Genomic DNA, 20,440 nt, shown 5'->3' on the forward strand with positions numbered 1-20,440 from the left:
CCCAGCAAAGCTATCAATCAAAATTGAGGGTGAAATCAGGAGCTTCACAGACAAAAAAGGACTAAGGGAGTTTATTACCACCAAACCAGCAATGCAAGAAATGCTAAAGGGTCTGCTGTAAAAAAAAAAAAAAGAAAAGAAATAGGAAGCAAAGAAGAAACACAGGGGTAAAGAATAAAAATGGCGACAAACAAGTACCTCTCAATAATAACTTTAAATGTAATGGATTAAATGCCCCAATCAAAAGGCATAGGGTAACTGAATGGATAAGAAAACATGACCCATATATCTGCTGTTTATAAGAAACTCACCTCAGAAAAAAAAGACGCACACAGACTGAAGGAAGGGATGGAAAAAGGTTTTTCAGGTGAATGGAAATGAAAAAAAAAAAAAAAGCAGGGTAGCAATACTTATATCTGACAAATTAGATCTCAAAGTGAAGGACATAACAAGAGATAAGGAAGGCCACTTCATAATACTAAAGGGATCAATCCAACAAGAAGAAATAACTCTGGTAAACATATATTCACCCAATACAGGAGCACCCAAATACATAAAAAAAAACTCCTGGAAGATATCAAGGGAGAGATTGATAGCAATACAATCATAGTAGGAGACTTTAATACCGCACTATCACCATTGGACAAATCCTCTAAACAAAAAATCAGCAAAGAAACATCAATCCTAAATGACTCACTAGACCAGATGGAATTAATTGACATCTTCAGAACATTTCACCCCAAAGCCACAGAATATACATTCTTCTCAAGTGCACATGAGTCATTTTCAAATGTTTTAAACTACTTTTAACCCAGTCTCTTGTTCATACATTGTCAGAGTGCAGATATGTCTCTCTAATTAGATTTTAAGCTCATTCTAAGGGTAAAAAAATATTTTTATCTGTGTATCCACCCCTCTTCTATTATAAAATATAACATAGTTTTAAATGTATAACAAATAACTTGTTTGTTGACACATTAAAACACATTAGTTATAAGAAACTACCTTTTCCATACGTACCATGCTGGGTCAAAGACAAAATGAGGGGATGATCATCATTGCTTCTTTCTACTCTAGAAAATCATACTACCACATTTAGAAATGTCTCCTTATTTAAAGTCCATATCATGATTTTACATCTCCTCTTCCATTGTTGTCACAGTCATCCTTCACTCTTCCACACTCCCAACTTTTCTAATAATATTTTTGTCTCTTGTTCACCATTTCCCCCTTTACCCAAATTCTTGTTAACATCCTGAGATATTATATCAATTATTCAACATTCTTATCTCACAGATGCTATATCATTTCAAAGCCAATGATCTTTATTTCTACCACAGCAGGAACCCACCAATTCAGGTTTATTTGGGACAATTCCAGAAGATTTTTATAGCAAAATTGGTAATACCACTCTTTTGTATTTTTATCCATCAATAATTTCCGTTGCTGTCATTCTTCCATCAAACTTTCATTGTTTCCTCATCTGTCTTCTATTTCATGTATTTGTTTCTAATTATCGCAGCCTATCATACCTCCCAGTTCTATAATCCTTTCTATTAATCTTAATCACTTTGATCCACTGTTCACTCCCCAGCATACTGGATACTCAACTCCTTAAATCATGTTGTTATTTTTTATTTGTTTGTTTGTTTCTACCTTGTTAGTTTCAATCCCTGGGTAACTTCTAATATCTCTGTGTCAACTCTTACTTCTGGGATGCTATCATTGACAAAAATAATGAAACCAGTATTCTTCCCATCCCAACCTTGTTATCTGGAAGTGCTTGGCATGACCATGGAATGCTGAGGATCTGATATTATAAATAAGTGTTTAAAGAATGAATAAAGAGAAATTGTCAAATACTCCAAATTTGATCAAAAGAGATTAAATCTTAGTCTTTAGATAATAGATATTTGAAGTTATTAGAAAAAGGAAATGGTATTGCTCAATCTGTTCCAAAGATTAAAAAGTATATATGTACATAATATAAAATCAATGGTATAGAAGAAATAAAGATGATAAAAATAGACTTTCTGTTGGCTAGAAGCTAAATATTTTTAAGGACTACATTAAAAGTATTCCTTAGTTGTAGTTCCAGAGCTCGGCTATTTAGGATAATTATCCATGATTCTTTAAAAATGCTGAAACCAAGGTTCCATCCGTGAGTTATTATTCTCTAGAATGAAAAACCTACATTTTTCGCAAGTATCACTTATCACTGTGATATATGTACAGGTATAAGAATCATTACCTTATAAAAAGGAAAATTTGGGTCACCGTTATCCCTCAATATATAGAGTTGTACTTCTTTTCCCCCTGCTTTTGTCATAAGCAGTCATTTTAGAAGAACTTTCACAGCTAATAGCATTTTCTTACTTATTCTGTTGGTTGAAAAAGCAGTCCTCTGTGGGTCACATTTCCCTCAGTCAAAGATGCCCTGCATTGTCTTGCTGTCAATCATTCTTTCAGTAGTAATTGCCCATCAATTTCCCCTCTCCTGTCAAGAGATTTTATGGCATCTAAGATTTATGTAACAGGAACTGCTTTACAGAGCAAGGCATCAGCTTTGAACACTGTTTACAGGACTGGGATCTATCTCAATGCCATGTGAGCAATGATAACTCTGAAAGCTGCTGAGAAATAGTTTGAACAGCTTGAGGTTTAATGACAATTCTCCCCAGCAATCATCAGACAAACTCAGCATGTTGGATTTATTTTGCCAAAAGGGTGCAAAAATAAACACTTCTAAGTTCAAGAGAATTTAGTTTATAATTCAAAACATAATAACTATTATTCTATCAATTAATAAATGAAGAGACTTCTATGAATATGACATTAATAATAAAATAAAACATTTTTAATAATTAAAATCTGACCTTATTGCTTAAATAAAAATATGCAATCACCTTTGCAACAGCATTTTGAACTTGGCCTCAAATACATTGAGTCTGACTCGAAAAAAAAAAAAAAAAGATGGCAGCTGGCAGGATGGATGTGAGGGAGAGGAAGTGAGTGAGGGTATGAAAAGAGAGTGAGTGGATGTGCGTGGTGTCTGTGTGAGTGAGTGAGGGAAAAGTTAAATCTCACAGGAGCAGCAGGGGCTGGCAGACAGGCTCTCTTTTACAAGGAGAGACTACCACCGCTGCAGGCACTCCCCGGACAGCGGGACTCCAGCACGGAGCCCACGCCATCTTGAAGGGGAGAACGGCCCTTTTTAGGAACTCATCAACACCACCAACCAGACAGGCCTTGGAACTGCCCCATGACCCAGCAGCCACTCCAGCCAAAATCCTGCTGCCCCAGCTACAGACCCGCGGACCCTGGGACCTCCACCTCCAAAGGTGCACCGCTCGGCAGCAGTAAGTGCAACCTCCCCCTCCCCAGCGACAGAACTCCGGATTCGTGAGTATCCAGCTGCAGGCAGTCAGGGCACTCCACTCCGGATTCCTGTGATTCCAGACGGATTCGCGCGTTTCTAGCCACACAGGGCACTCCACTCCTCAGGCAGTGCTTGGGAGCCACTGAGAGCTCCCGAGGGTGTGATTCTACACAGACAAGAGCACACAGCACTGCAATAGAAATTCTGAATTCCCTCTTCCTGGATAACTGCCCACATTCACCCCAGCAGCTCAACCGCGGTGCCAGGCCCCCTCAGAGTGCATCAGACCTCTGCGCCTGGTGAGCGCACCTCCACAGAGGCAAAGTTCCAACAGGCAGTCACCCTGAGCCCATCTACCCACAGGGTGCTAGTGGGAGCCACCATGAGCTCTCCCTGAGTGAGATCTTGAACAAGTTGGGGCACACTCCCCACCAGCAGTAGAAGTTTTGAATTCACTCATCCTGGATATCGGTCCACAGGCACCTCAATTGCATGGCTACACTGTCAGGGCCCTTCAGAGTCCTTCAGTGTGCCTCGCTGGCAAACGTACCGTGGGTGCTCCTGTGAGCTGCCACTGGGAGTAAGCACCTATCCACCACAGGTGCAACAGCAAAAGCTGGGTCTGCCCACCCCATGACAGCAGAACTCTGGGCATCACAGTCACACCTTTCCAGACAGCAGGCCCCCTGAGCCCCATCACCCCAACAGACGGTTCCTGGGTGCCACTGTGAGTTCCTGCTGGACACGCGTGATTTCAATTAAGGGTGCAAGACAGCAATAATTGGGACACTCCCCTCCACTGCAGCTGAATTCTAGACACTGCAGTTGTGCCTCTCAAGCTTGCAGGCGTACATCAAGAGAACCCAAATAGCTCAAGTAGGGAGCTATACTAGATTAACAAGCCCCGGAGAACTGAGAGATTACTCCAGTAGCACCATCCCCAGAAGAACCTGGGTAACAAAGCAATTGGATCTACAACTAAAACATTACAGGAAAACATGGGAAGACAAAAAAGCAATCCCCAAAGGAAAGAAAAAGAGGAACCACCAGAAAGGGAGTTAAATGAAATTGAGGCTAGCAGCTTTACAGAAAAAGAATTCAGAGGAATGGTTATAAGGATGTTTAAATGGCTGGATGACAAATACACGCAACTCAATGAGAACTATAAGGAGCTGAATGAGAATGTCACCAACATGAAAAGAAACCAAGAGGAGATGAAGAACGTCATAGATGCAATAAAGAACACAATGGAAGGCCTAAACAGTAGACTAGAAGAGACTGAGGACTGCATCAGCGAATTAAAAGACAAGGTAGGAAAAAACACACAAACACAGCAGAAACTGGAAAGAAGACTTAAAAAGCAAGAGGAGAGCCTAAGGGAGCTTTGGGACAACAGAAAACAAAACAACATTCGCTTAATAGGGGTACCAGAAGGAGAGGAAGAGAAGCAAGGAATATAAAACCTGTTTGAAGAAATAATGACAGAAAACTTCCCTGATATTGACAAGAAAAAAACTATGCAAGTCCAGGAAGTACATAGAGTCCCAAACAAGTTGAACCCCAAAAGACCAACACCAAGACACATCCTAATTAGATTAGAGAACACCAATGACAAAGTAAGTATCCTAAAGGCTGCCAGAGAGAGACAGAAAGTTACTTACAAGGGGTCTCCAATCAGAATGTCAACGGATTTCTCAACAGAAACACACCAGGCCAGAAGGGAATGGAATGAAATATACAAAATGATGCAAAGCAAGGGACTGAATCCAAGAATACTATACCCGGCAAGGCTATCATTCAAAATTGAAGGTGGAATGAGGAGCTTCCCTGACAAAAAAGGGCTAAGAGAGTTTATCACTACCAAGCCAGCAATGCAAGAAATGCTAAAGGGACTGCTGTAAAAAGAAGAGAAAGGCAAGAAGAAACACAAACACTAAGGAAAAATATGACAACAAACATGTACTTGTCAATAATAACATTAAACGTAAATGGATTAAATGCACCAATCAAAAGACATAGGGTAACTGAAGAGATAAGAAAACATGACCCATATATTTGCTGTCTACAAGAGACCCATCAGAACAAAGGATTCACACAGACTGAGAGCAAAGGGATGGAAAAATATTTTTCAGGCAAATGGAAATGAGAAAAAAGCTGGGGTTGAGATACTTATATCTGATAAAATAGACCTCAAAGTAAAGGCCATAATAAGAGATAAGGAAGGCCACTACATAATACTAAAGGGAGCAATTCAACAAGAAAATATAACTCTGGTAAACATATATGCACCCAATGCAGGAGCACCCAAATACATAAAAAAATCTCCAGGAAGATATCAAGGGAGAGATCGACAATAATACCATCATAGTAGGAGATTTAATACACCACTGACATCACTGGATAAATCTTCTAGACAAAAAAAATTAGCAAAGAAACAGCAATTCTAAATGACACACTAGATCAGATGGACCTAATTGACATCTTCAGAGCATTTCACCCCAAAGCCACGAAATATACGTTCTTCTCAAGTGCACATGGGACATTTTCAAAAATAGACCACATATTGGATCACAAGCAAAGTCTCCCTAAATTCAAAAAATTGAAATCATATCAAGCATCTTCTCAGACCACAATGGTATAATATTAGAAATAAACTACAATAAAAACATTCCAAAAAATTCACACACTTGGAAGCTGAATAGCATGCTACTAAACAATGATTGGGTTATCAATGAGATCAAAGAAAAAATTAAAAACATCCTGGAGACTAATGACAATAAAAACACAACATTACAAATCCTATGGGACACAATGAAAGCAGTCCTGAGAGGGAAGTTAATAGCTCTACAGGCCTACCTCAAAAAACAAGAAAAAATGGTAATAAATCATCTAACTCAACAACTCAAATAATTAGAAAGAGAGCAACAAGAAAAGCCCACAGTGAGCAAAAGGAAGGAAATAATAAAGATCAGAGCAGAAATGAATGACATAGAGAGCAAAAAAAAAAAAACAATACAAAAGATAATAAAACCAAGAGCTGGTTCTTCGAAAGGATAAACAAGATTGATGAACCTCTAGCCAGGCTCACCAAGAAGCAAAGAGAGAGGACCCAAATAAACAAAATCAGAAATGAAAGAGGTGAAATAACAACAGACCCCACAGAAATACAAAGGATTGTTAAAAAATACTATGAACAACTCTATTCTAACAAACTAGACAACCTGGAGGAAATGGACACATCCCTAGAAAAATACAACCTTCCAAAACTTACTCAGGAAGATTGTAAAAATCTCAATAGGCTGATAACTATGGAAGAAATTGAAGCAGTCATCAAAAAGCTTCCAGCAAACAAAATCCCAGGGCCAGATGGCTTCACAGGGGAGTTGTACCAAACATTCAAGGAAGAACTAAAACCTATCCTCCTCAGACTATTCCAGAAAATTCAAGAGGAAGGAACACTTCCAAGTTCCTTCTATGAAGCCAGCATCACCCTAATACCAAAACCAGATAAAGATAACACAATGAAAGAGAATTACAGGCCAATATCATTCATGAACACAAATTCCAAAATCCTCAACAAAATTCTAGCAAATCGAATCCAGCAGTACATCAGAAAGATCATACACCATGACCAAGTAGGATTTATCCCGGGGATGCAAGGATGGTACAATATACGCAAATCAATAAATGTGATACATCACATAAACAAATTGAGGGATAAAAATTATATAGTCATATCAATTGATGCAGAAAAAGCATTTGACAAAATCCAACACCCTTTCTTGATAAAAACTCTCAGCAAGGTGGGAATAGAAGGATCATGCCTCAACATAATAAAAGCCATATATGACAAACCAACAGTCAACAACATGCTCAATGGGCAAAAACTAAAACCATTTCCCCTAAGAAAAGGAACAAGACAGGGATACCCACTCTCACCACTCCTGTTCGACATAGTGCTAGAAATACTGGCCATTTTGATCAGACAAGAAGAAGAAATAAAAGGCATCCAAATTGGAAAAGAAGAAGTAAAGCTGTCCTTATTCGCAGATAACATGATACTGTACATAGAAAACCCTAAAGACTCCATCAAAAAATTATTAGACTTAATAAATGAATTTGGCAATGTAGCAGGATACAAAATTAACACCAAGAAATCTATGGCATTTCTATACACAAATAGTGAACTTACAGAAAGAGAGACTAAAAAAGCAATCCCATTTACCATCGCACCAAAAAAATTAAGATACCTAGGAATGAACTTAACTAAGGAGGTAAAAGACCTATATGTGGAAAACTACACGACACTGAAAAAAAGAGATAGAGGAAGACATAAACAGATGGAAGAACATACCATGTTCAAGGATTGGTAGAATCAACATCATCAAAATGTCCATACTACCCAAAGCAATCTATACATTCAATGCACTTCCCATTAAAATACCAACAGCATATTTCACAGACCTAGAACGAACCTTCAAAAAATTCAACTGGAATAAAAAAATACCCCGAATAGCTGCAGCAATCCTGAGAAAGAAGAACAAAGTAGGGGGATCTCAATACCAGATATCAAGCTGTATTACAAAGCCACTGTTCTTAAAACAGCCTGGTACTGGCACAAGAACAGACATATAGATCAATGGAATAGAATAGAAATCGACCCAAACCACTATGCCCAATTAATATTTGACAAAGGAGGCATGAACATACAATGGAGTCAGGACAGTCTGTTCAATAAATGGTGTTGGGAAAATTGGACAGATACATGCAAAAAAATGAAACTAGATCACCAACTTTCACCATACACAAAAATAAACTCAAAATGGATAAAGGAGTTAAACGTAAGACGGGAAACCATAAAAATACTAGAGGAATCCACAGGCAGAAAAATCTCAGACATATGCCGAAGGAACTTCTTCACTGATACTGCTCCTAAGGCAATGGAAACTAAAGAGAAAATAAACAAATGGGACTACATCAAAATAAAAAGCTTTTGCACAGCAAAGGAAACCATCAATAAAGCAATAAGAAAGCCCACTGCATGGGAGAACATATTTGCCAATGATATCAATGATAAGGGTTTAATCTCCAACATTTACAGGGAACTCATGCAACTCAACAAAAAGAAGATAAACAACCCAATCAAAAAATGGGCAACTGATCTAAATAGACCCCTTTTGAAAGCAGACAGAAGGAAGGTCAAGGGACATATGAAAACCTACTCAAAGTCACTAATCATCAGAGAGATGCAAATCACAACAACAATACGGTACCATCTTACACCTGTCAGAATGGCTATCATCAACAAATCAACAAAGACAAGTGCTGGCAAGGATGCGGAGAAAAAGGAACTCTTTTGCACTGCTGGTGGGAATGCAGATTGGTGCAGCCACTGTGGAGAACTGTATGGAGTTTCCTCAAAAAACTAAAAATGGAACTCCCATTTGACCCAGTAATCCCACTTCTAGGAATATATCCCAAGAAACTAGAAACATGAATCAGAAAGGATATATGCACCCCTATGTTCATGGCAGCACAATTCACCATAACTAAGATTTGGAAACAGCCTAAATGCCCATCAGCAGATGAGTGGATTCAAAAACTGTGGTACATCTACACAATGGAATACTACACTGCGATAAAAAAGAAGGAGTTCTTACCATTTGCAACAACATGGATGGAGATGGAGAGCATTATGCTAAGTGAAATAAGCCAGTCAGAGAAAGATAAGTATCACATGATCTCACTCATTTGTGAAATATAATGAACGGCACAGACTGATGAACAAGAACAGATCCAGAGACTGAGAAACATCGATCAGAACCTCAAACCTCAGGGAAGGAGGGGGTCGGTGGGAGTAAGGGGGAGAGATCAACCAAGGGACTTGTGTGAATGCATTTGAGCCTACTCAATGGATGCAGAAAACAGGGGGGTGGGGCATGAGTGGGGGGTGAGGGGTGGGAGGTAATGGGGGAATAAGGACACATATGTACAAAAAGAATAATAAAAATAATAAAAAAATAAAAATAAAAAAATAGAAAAGAAATTGTGAGGTAACCAGAACCCCAAGATCGCCTGAGAACGTCTTTCTTGCCATGCTAGCAGTCATCAGCTGTACGGTAATATTACCTGGGGAAAATGGGGAAGTATTTTGGACTTATGTTCCTGACCCTTTATGGCTAAGAACCCTTACGTGGGCTGATCCCCCGCCTAATGTAGTCATCAATAATACCAAACACCTTGGTCATCCAGGAGGACCATGGGTGGGGCAAGGAAGTATAATTACACAGGGGTTGCCACCCAGCTCCCTTTTTTATGACACAAAACCAAACAACTTCTCCTTTCTGTGAAAAATTAAAGAGAGGTTTCTGGCTTGCGTGGACACCAAAGAAAGGGACTATCACTACTGGCTCCTGGGAGAGGTGCAGAAAATGTAACTAAGACCTTGTCTATACAAAAAGAAATTGACAGCCAATTTGAAACGGAATTGCATGGCCTAGAGCAAAGAATATCCTTACATGATATTATTCTACAATGTCATTATAATCTTTCCCAGATTTGTATTACCTCCATTACCTATAATAGTACCTCACACCCTTGGGAATCAATAAAAATCATCTTTTTGGTGCTTGGAGACAAAGGTAACACATCTCTTGATATTTTAGAATTACAACAGCATAATGTACAATTATCTCAAACAAACTTACAAACTAATTCTTTGAATGTCTGGCAACAATTTAAAAAGGACATGAAAGGATTTAATCCCTTCCACTGTGTGGAGGGCCCCTTGGGATGGCACCTGAGCATTCTATATTGGCCCCTCTTGCCCTTTTGGCCAAGAGGGACCCTCTTCTCACAATCCAATTGCCCACAGCTGTTGCCTGAGCTTTCTGTTGATGCTGAGGTTGAAACCTCGTGGTGGCTGGTACCATGGATCTGTCTCTCGCCCAGTGGGGTGAACTGGGCCCTCCCTGGAGAAGAAACCTGGGTTCCCAAAGATATGTGATCAGTGCCGGGGCCCCACCAGCAGGCCAGGGGATCCCAAGGCAGGTGCTGGGCGTGGAGGCCACAGGGGCATAGGCTACCAAGGATACAGAACTGAACCTCACATCACCCTGCTTGGACCTGGAGGATGGCTGGTTAGCCAGAGACGGGTAAGATTCCTCAGGGAAGGAACAACCTAAGACAGGCACAGTCACAGAGGGGCCATCAGGAGAGAACTTGGGGGTCAACAGAGGTGGGGCACAGACCCTCACCCCCCCCAACTTTGCAGGGGCCTGAACCCTCACCCCTTCTGAGGGAGGTCTCCTGCCCCCATGGCTGCTTCACTTCCCATGCCCAGCTCATATCAGGACCCAGGTTACAGACAGAGACTTGGCCGACAGCAGCTGCCCTATCACTGCAACAAGACTTGTTTGAGTTGTCTTGTACCCATGGAGTGGGGAAGTGGGTTTTTGATATCTAAATCCAGCCTAGCACCAGGAATGCTCAGGGCCTACTCAAGAAGGCAAATAATCCTTTCCACTAATATTTACAGGGTCAAATAAGATTGTTGTTAGAGTATTAAATTTGACAGTAAATTAGTAGTCAAGTTCTCAGACTAATTTAAATTGGCTAAGTGAAATAAGCAAATATTCTAGAAAAATTAATGGTACTGGACAAAAAGCTATTCCTAAAGTGGTAACTAAAATTTTTATTGGTACTTCATCTCATGGTAAAATTGCATAACATGTAATGAACCTAAAGCAGTCATATTTTAATGCAAAAACTTAAAATTTAAAAGCTATCAAGACTACATTATAAAATTTTCAAAACCTTCCTAATATTTAAATCAAAAAAGGGGGGATAGTAGAAGAATATCATGTAAGGAAAAATATCCTATAAGTAAATTACATCTAGAAAATTTTTACTTTAGAAAATTAACTTTCATTTGTAATGCTAACAACAAGACACCCATGAAAAACACACATGGTGTCAAAACAAGCCAAAGAAAAATCACTTGGGCAAAAAATGAAAAAGGATCCCAAGTCAAATTTATAGAAAATATTTCTTTATTAACTTTTGGTCAAGAATATGTTTGTATATTTTCAGAAAACAACTCCAAGACCATGTGGATTCCTGCAACAGAGAGGAATTGACAGGACTGCTCCAGCCATAAAGACAGAAGATAAACAGTCCAGAGATGGAAGACACTGAGGACGCCTTGCCATACTAGCAGTCAGCAGCTGTGCGTTGCTGCAGGTTGCCCAGGACCAAACCAGAGAGGGTCGGACCTGCATTACCACCATTTGTCCACCATCCAGAACTGAAATATCATTGCTGACATGTACACATAAGGAACTGTTTGACATTGAAACTGGGACTCAAAAGAACTGTTGGCCCAGAAAGAAACTACAGACTGATTCATTTACCTCTCAGCATAACCATTATTGCTTGTCTCATTTTCGGTTCTTATAAGTGTATTTCTAGTATCACATGATCTCACTCATCTAGGGGAAATAATGAACAACATAAACTGATGAACAAAAACAGACCCTGAGACAGGGAAGCATCGATCAGACTGTCAAACCTCAGAGGGAAGGTAGGGGAGGGTGGGAGTAAGGGGGAGAGATCAACCAAAGGACTTGTATGCATGCATGTAAGCCTAACCAGTGGTCATGGACAACAGGGGGTTGGGGGCATGCATTGGGAGGTGTTTGGGATGGGAATGGAGGGATGAGGACAAATATGTGATACCTTAATCAATAAAGAAATTAATAAAAAATGAGTTTAAATCTAATATTTTTAGACATTAATGATTTGAAAAAAAAAAGTACTTAGACCCCAAAAGCAAGTTTAATTTAATCAGAAATGGCTTTCTGGTGCTCCCATCTACAAAATTCAAAGGCTTGGTTTGGTCGTCTTTGCCCCAGTAATACCAACAACTCTCCCTGTTTCCTTCCTCTCAATTACTCAATAAATAATAAAGGAGATATTCATGTTATTTTATACCCAAAGAAAACAAAGACACTCATATTAGAACTGTATAATTTACAAGGTGAGAGAATTAGAAAAAAAAAAAGTATATCCTCAATTGCTTTAAATTCATCTTCACATACAAAATTTTGTGACATTCTCTTATTAATCCCACCCTGGGGCTATACTCACCTGATATTGTCTTGATAATTATTTTAATAGAGCCATCATAAGCTAAAACATAAACCATATCAATTAACAAAAACTAGTAAACAATACCAATTAATACAATATTTATAGAGCTATTTTTTTGCAAAGAGTTATTGCAATGTAGTTTTCAACGTAGTATTTCAATTTATATTGCTATGCTTTACAAGTCCTTTTTATAGGTCTTTGGGAGGCCTGGGATGACTGGTAATCTAACTACTCACTTGAATTATAATATGTCACTGTATCAAAACAATGTTCATGTGATCCATACTTAGAGCAGAAGAAATGTTAGTCATTGCAACCACATCTCAGTAACATTACAGGGCATCCAAGAGTATTGTCCAGAGAAATTATTATTAAAAATATCTGTCTTATTCTGTTGTCTATACTTTGAAAATTGCTGAGAGGCTCACCCTGCTACTCGGTTGAACTCACTTTCCCATAGCTCTTTCCAATCTGTCCTCGAACGTATTGCTGTGCCTTCTGCTACGCTGGAGTGGAGAGCAGTCCATCCTTCACCCTAGCCATTTTCCTGTGATAATCTGACTGAGTTGCCTTTATCCTTTCTACCTTTTTGCCTTTCCACAATCCTTATTGTGCAGGTCTGAAGAACCAGACTAGGTCAGAACTCCAATAATCAAGGAGAAGAGAAAGACTGAGAAACACATTCATTATTTTTTGCCCTTCCTACAAAAAAATGTGAATTACAGAAATAGTATATTCACTTACTAGTAAGTCGTAAACTTAAAATGCTGAGCACTCAAAAAAAGGAAAGAATTGTTTTAAAAATATAAATATATTTGATAAGATTTAAAATATGTAAGTAAAAATGTAAGTAATATTATGATCATCTGTAGAGTACAATGTATTTTATTTTATATTATGAGGTGCATGTATGTTTCCCAACACACACACACACACACACACACACACACACACACACACATATATATATATATATATATATATATATATATATGTACTTTTATTGGTATATTTCCTATATAGGCAATCCCAAAACAGCTTGAATTTAAACAGAAGATATCTGATTGGTACATCTCAGTAATAATGGATCCACCAACTGCCTTTCTTATTCCATCAAAATTTTCTGAAATTCTTATATGGATTTAGCCTCTGTTATTTAGGAATAAAATCCAATAAGTTATTGAAAGAAAAGGGAAAGAAATGAGAGGAAGGAAAGAAAGGGAGAAGAAGAGAGGTGTCTCCTAATCACCTAAGAAATTCTACTGGGCAACAAGTTTATATGTTACCTAAATGTTCAAAAAATGGATGGTACTTAAAGAAATGGCATTAAGTTTTGTTTGAAAATTTGAAAGAGAAAGCAAAAGGTAGGACTAAGAATTTTAAGATTATTAACAATTTCCTGATATTTCATATTATCTTTAAACTCCACTTATTAAGTGAACAAGTGAATCAAGATGAAGTATGGAGATCTAATCCATTTTTTGTTTGTTTGTTTAGCAATATTCCTTGCTAGAAATGTGTAAATTTAAGAATTAAAGTTAGTCATTATGCAGGAGGAGGGGATATAAATGGAAAGGAGAAAAAAAAACATAAACATCAATGATAGTCTAACACATGGTAACAATTACAACTATAATTTTTATTTCATCAAGATAGTCTTCATCATATGTCTAAATAGCTTTGAGCCAAAGCCAAAAAGATCATTTCAGAAAATGTCTTATAAAAATTTAAAATTATGTGATTATATTCTTATCCACTGATTTAGCCCTGGGTACCCAATCTGTCACTCCTTGAGCAAATTACTGGTATGGTTAATTAGCAATTCTGTCTTGAAGTGATCCTAAAGACTTAAAGAATCAGTAACATAACCTAAGTCATTTCTACTAACCTATTCTATAGGTGTTACTTCTTTTATTTTATATGAAGCTCTCCATAACCACATGCCTTGGGAAAGACTAATTAAAATCACTGAAGGAAATGTGATTAGCCAGATGAGGCAGAAAATAAATGTAGGGGGGCAATCATTTAATAGTTGTTACACTTTTTCATAAAATACTTTTCTTAGATGTTGAAAGAATATATTTTACCAGAAGTTATTAAGCGGAGGTAGTGTGACTTTCCCCACTTTATTTTCATGTATAATAACATCTTTAACTATTCAATAAATATTTTAAATAAAATCTTGTTTATTAAATATGAAAAAAATCTAACCTCAGGTTTTATTCTAGATAATAGAATGTAAATGAAGAAGATGTACATCTGGTGGGCTGAGTAGCTTGCTTTATATCTTCTCAAGGTGATTATCAGAATTAATTCCAGGCTATGAAGATCCACAGGATGGAAGAGTGTGGCCAGCCTGAGTGTGTTGTCTATCTAATAGCCCTCAGGTCAAAATACATCTATTCCGTTTGTAAATACAACATAACCACTATTTCCAAATAGTGAATTCTAGCTCAGCAAGCTTCCTCAAAATGTATCTCTTTAGGAAAGCCATAATCCAAGAAATAAAAAGCTGGACATCAAAACAAGTGATTCTCTTTTGTAATGATCTCCAAAACTAAATTATATAGTCAGCATTTATGTCTTACATATTTTCTGGAATCTGAAATTATGTTTTTTCTTATTTATAGGAAGGTGGATAGCATGTAGTGATTTTTAAAGTTATTACTATTATTTATAACTAAACTATGCTAGTGAAAGTATTTCTTGACCTACACACACACACACCCCTACATATATTCAGATCCTGGAGCTTATGTACTAGTTATTACTAGAGAGGAATCTCAAAACTGATCATGATCCAATTATTTTTCATTGTATATTATAGTTTAAATACAATTTATTCTGTTTATATGATCTAGTTTTTTCCCCCAAAGCAATCATTTTCAAATCTCCCTCTTTTTATGGTATGGATTTAGTTATTTATTTTTCTCTTTAAGTATTTCAAACATTTATTTTAAATTATCTTGCAGATTGCTTTGTTAGCACGAGCCTTTCACTTGTTAATGGCTCCAGTGTGACTCACTCTTATGACTGTAATGTCATTTGGTAATTTGTAATTTTTGTGAATTCACCCTCAGAAACCAGCTTCTTGCGCATTTCTACACACATTGGCCCTGGATGGCCAAGGTGACCTTATGATGTGATTTTGCAGTTGTCCCTGCAATGACCTATGGAGCTCACTGATTGAGTACCAGCTTTTAGTTCATCTCCAGGCTAGGGGTGGCTGCATCACAGGAGTAGTACAAATTTAAAGGTTTGTTTTTTCTAAATGCATGCTCTCATTGCCAAATATTCACAGGGACTCTCTTCCTACTCATAATATAAAGTAAATCTGGCATGATAGTTTATTATAATAAAAATTGTAATTGTTACTAACTCCCTTTTTAAACACAAAAGTGTCTCTGATTGGACAATGAATTATTGAGCCTTACAAACACAAGGCGTATGGTCTTAACTTCCTGTATTATATTACTAGTAAAACTTCTTTTTAAAGAAAGGATTCTCAAATACAGCATGCACTATTTTGTGTGTGTGTTTTCTTTTTTGCTTGTTTTTAATTTATCGTCATTGTGGAAAGTATTACAGCTTTCCCCTTTGTTTGTTTTTCCCCCCATTAACCTCCTTTGCCCTGCACAGCTTGCACTTTGTTGAAACACAGATCTCTGGGCTCCATTTCTAGAGTTCCGATACAGAAGATCCCTGGTAAAGTTAAAGAATGTGCATTTCACAAATTCCCATGTTGATGGAAACTTAAGGATGTTGATGCTTGCAGTCTAGGACCACATTTTGAGAACAAGTGACGTAAGTAGTGTGTGTGTGTGTGTGTGTGTGTGTGTGTGTGTGTGTGTGTGAGATTCATATATACATATGGACCTTTGGTCCCTCTTAGGTAAGAAAATTTTCTGTCTGCGGGGACCAGAGATACTTCTTTGTCATCACTGCAGTCTTCCTCCTCCTCCTCTTCCTTGTCTTGTGGCTGCTGGTTTTGACACATTAGATATTAGCTTATTTATTTATTTTCTTTTTACACTTGTTCAATTTTTACTGGAACCCAGGTGCAGAGGAATGAGTTAATCATAGACCTCACTTCATAGAGTATTGCTGTGACTGGTTATTCATAGCCTTTATTTTATTTCCCCCCTCACATCCCTACTTCCATTTCCTGTACAAGATAGAAAACTATTATGTTTGATATATAGGCTTTAAAAATTCATATTTTCTTAAATCCCAACCTATAATTACAATGTATATTATTATATACTAGAGGCCCGGTGCATGGGTTCATGCACCAATGGAGTCCCTCAGCCTGGCCTGCAGGGATGGGGCCAAAACCAGTTCTCTGACATCCCCTGAGGGGTCCCCAATTGTGAGAGGGCAGTTCTCAGTTGACGCACCCCAGAATCAGGCTCCCTCCTTTCTGGTTCCAGGTGCCTCACCTGAGAACTGCAGCTGCCAAGTCACCTCAGCTCAGCAGCTCCTGCATTGAACATCCGCCCCCAGTGGTCAGTGAACATTATAGCTACCAGTCAGACCGTCTGCCCCCTGTGGTCATTGCACATCATAGCTACCATCCAGTCAGCCAGTCATCCGGTTGCTTAGGCTTTTATATATATAGATGTAAGTGTGTGTGTGTGTGTGTGTGTGTGTGCGTGTGTGTGTATATACCTACACATATATTTGTATATATATTAGCTTCTCTCTCTCTCCCTTACCTCACCTCTCCCAAGGCTATGAATTTTTTTCCTTTATTTATATTTTCCAGAAAGATTTTTACTATATGGAATTATCAGTCTGGAAATTATAGAAAAATTCACCTGTAAAACTAGTTAGGCATGGTGTTTTTTTAAAGTGTCAAGAGTATGTGACAAAGGTCTTGAATGACCTTTCAATTCTCTGAATACTTAATGGTTTTCTAAATCAAATATAAATTTTGAAAAATTATATTCTTTAATAAATATGTCTATTTTATTTGGTAATTACTCTATACATGTTCATACAAATAAATTCATATATACAACTTTATATTTTTATCCTATATTTTTTGTCTTTGTTGTATCTGCAGTTATTTTTCTATTTGCTTTCATATTTCTCATTTTTTCTCCCTCCTCTTTGGGTCTGTTTTTGAAAACTGTATCTACTTCATTTGATGTTTGTTAATACTATTCATTGATGAGTTTTTGTTGTTTTTCTGTTTCTTTAAAATCCAATTTTTAAAAATCTTTCTACTTTTTTTGGTATTTACTTTCTTTATATTTTTCTACCTTTTTGTATGGGTTACTGTTTTCTGATCAGTCTAATTAAAGCTATACACTATTCTGTAAGTAACAGTTAAGTGATATTCACAGATCTTGTCATATAGTATTTTCATTATTTTGAAGTTTCCATACAAATTTCTTTTTAACACAAAATATATTTAAGAATACTTTGTTTTATTATAGACACTAGAGGCCCGGTGCACAAAATTTGTGCACGGGTAGGGTCCCTAGGCCTGACTGGAGATCAGGGCCGATCAGGGCCTTCCAGCTGTCCGCCAGGGCCTTTCTTCCCCCAGCCTCTGGCTGTCGGCTGGGGCCTTTCTTAGTTCCACGCTGCCCCCTGGTGGTCAGCGCATGTCATAGCAAACAGTCAAACTCCTGGTCAGTCAAACTCCTGGTCAGTCGAACTCCCAGGGGACAATTTGCATATTAGCCTTTTATTATATCAGATACTACATGTATTGATTACCAATCCCATTTCACTCTTTAAATAGAGTTTATATTTAGAGCACTTTTACATTTACAAGAATATCGAGCAGAAAGTACCTATAGTTCTCATATATCCCCCCACTACTTTTCCACAAGTTTTTCCTATATCTTGCAGTAGTGTAGTATATTCATTACAATTGATGAGCCAATATGGATACATTTTAATTAACTAATAAAACCTAGTTTACGTTAAGGTTCATTCTCTGGGTGGTACATGGGTTCTATGGGTTTTGACAAGTATGTAATGACTTATGTTCACCAATACAGTATCACACAGCATAGTATTTGGTGTTCTAAAAATCCATTGTGTCCCATCTAGTCATCCCACCGCCCCCCCCTCCGCTGAGTTTTATTTGGAAAACCTAGTCTATGTAACATTGTTACGTTGCATATAAGAACATAAGAACATAATCAATTTTGTGTCCTCAGTGAAGAATGATTTGTAGCTGTGTGTTGTTTATAACTATTGTGTTATTTAAATCTTCTACTTATTTTCTTATGTATTATTTGTTTGATCTTTAACATTTCTAGGATGGGTATTTTAAAATCTTGAACACTGATTTATCTCTATCATAATTCTTCTAATTGTTGCTTGTTCTGGCTAAATTAGTGTAACCATGCTCGTAATTGTTCAATCAATATATTTCCTCAGCATTCTTTTTGAGTACCCACTGTATGTCAATCACTCTTTTAGGCACTGGGTGCAGAGTATCAAATAAAATCGGAAAAATATCTACTCTTGACAAGGTTTCATTCTTGGGGGTGCCGATGCCAAGGTAGAGAATAAATGAACATAACATATAGGATTTGAGATAGCAATTAGTGCTATAGAAAAAAGACAGCAGGCAATAAGAACAACGTTACAGGGATGTGAGAAAGACTTGTTTAAACAGGTCTGCTTTGATTAAGCATCTGACACAGATGATGGCGCAAGCAATGTACATATTAGAGGAAAGTGCATTCAAGACCAATGAGCCGACCAGTACAAGAATTCTGATGCAATAGCTTATCTATTAATCTTCATGGATACTGTATATTATTATTTTTTTACAAGTTTACAATAGCCCTTCATTCTTCATGATGTTGTTTACTTTAAATTCTATTTTGTTTATATTATAATTTTTGCCTATGATTGGTAGTTTCTAGATGTTTACTGAATATTCATGTTCTTCCCCTTTCTTATTGACAAAAACCAAAATTGATTCAGCACAACAATGTGCCTGGATGTCAGTACTCACTGTGATACACTGAAAGATGGCCTCCCTAAATACCAGGCCCTAAACCGGCAACCTGTTATTGTAATCTTCTTTGGAAAATGTATTTGCAGATGTGATCAAGTGAAGGATGGTGAGGAAAATTATACTGGATTACCCTGGAGGTCCTTAAATGACTCCATGTAAATGCCTCCATATATACATCCTTGTAAGAAGGCTAGGAGTGATTTGAACCACCAAGGAGAGAAGGCAATAAGAAGACAGGCAAAGATTGGAGTGATGCGGCCACAAGCTAAGGGACATTTGCAATCACCAGGAGCTGAAAGAAGAAAATAATTGTATTTCCCTTAGAGCCTCTGGAGGGAGTGTGGCCTGCTGACACCTTTGATTTTGGACTCTGGCTCCAGAACCGTGAGAGAATAATTTTGTTGTTTTAAGCCATTTGATGTTGATAACTGTAGTTCTGTCAATCTGGAACAAATGTGCTTACCTAGACATCCTTGCAGTTAAAAGTGGCCGAGTGAAATAGCCATCGACCCTGGCCTCACCCAGATGGCATCCATTTCCCTGTTCCTTTCTCTCTTCTTTCTTCCTGTGGCATGCATGTGGCTGGGTGTTACACAGAGTATCAGCTCTCTGAGCACTCTGGTTCTTAAAATGCTTTATCTCCCTTGACTAACTAATTCTCAGGGTGTGAGTGGAAGAAAGGAGAAGAGCTGAGTGGGTCCTGGTAGTCAGCCTGCAATGGTTTTTATCATTTCTTAATCCCAGCCACCCTTGACATGATTTTGATATCACCCCCATTGACTGTCACTCCCTGCTGTGGCTGTTGTTTGTTAACCCTCAGTGATGTGGGGACAGTCAACAAATGGAGAAAATGAACAGAAAAAAAAACACACACAAAAAAAACTCCAGACTGCCTGTTTACCCCCCAAGTCATGGAAGCTCGC

This window comes from Plecotus auritus (assembly GCF_963455305.1).
Source record: "Plecotus auritus genome assembly, chromosome: 3".
Taxonomy (NCBI): domain Eukaryota; kingdom Metazoa; phylum Chordata; class Mammalia; order Chiroptera; family Vespertilionidae; genus Plecotus; species Plecotus auritus.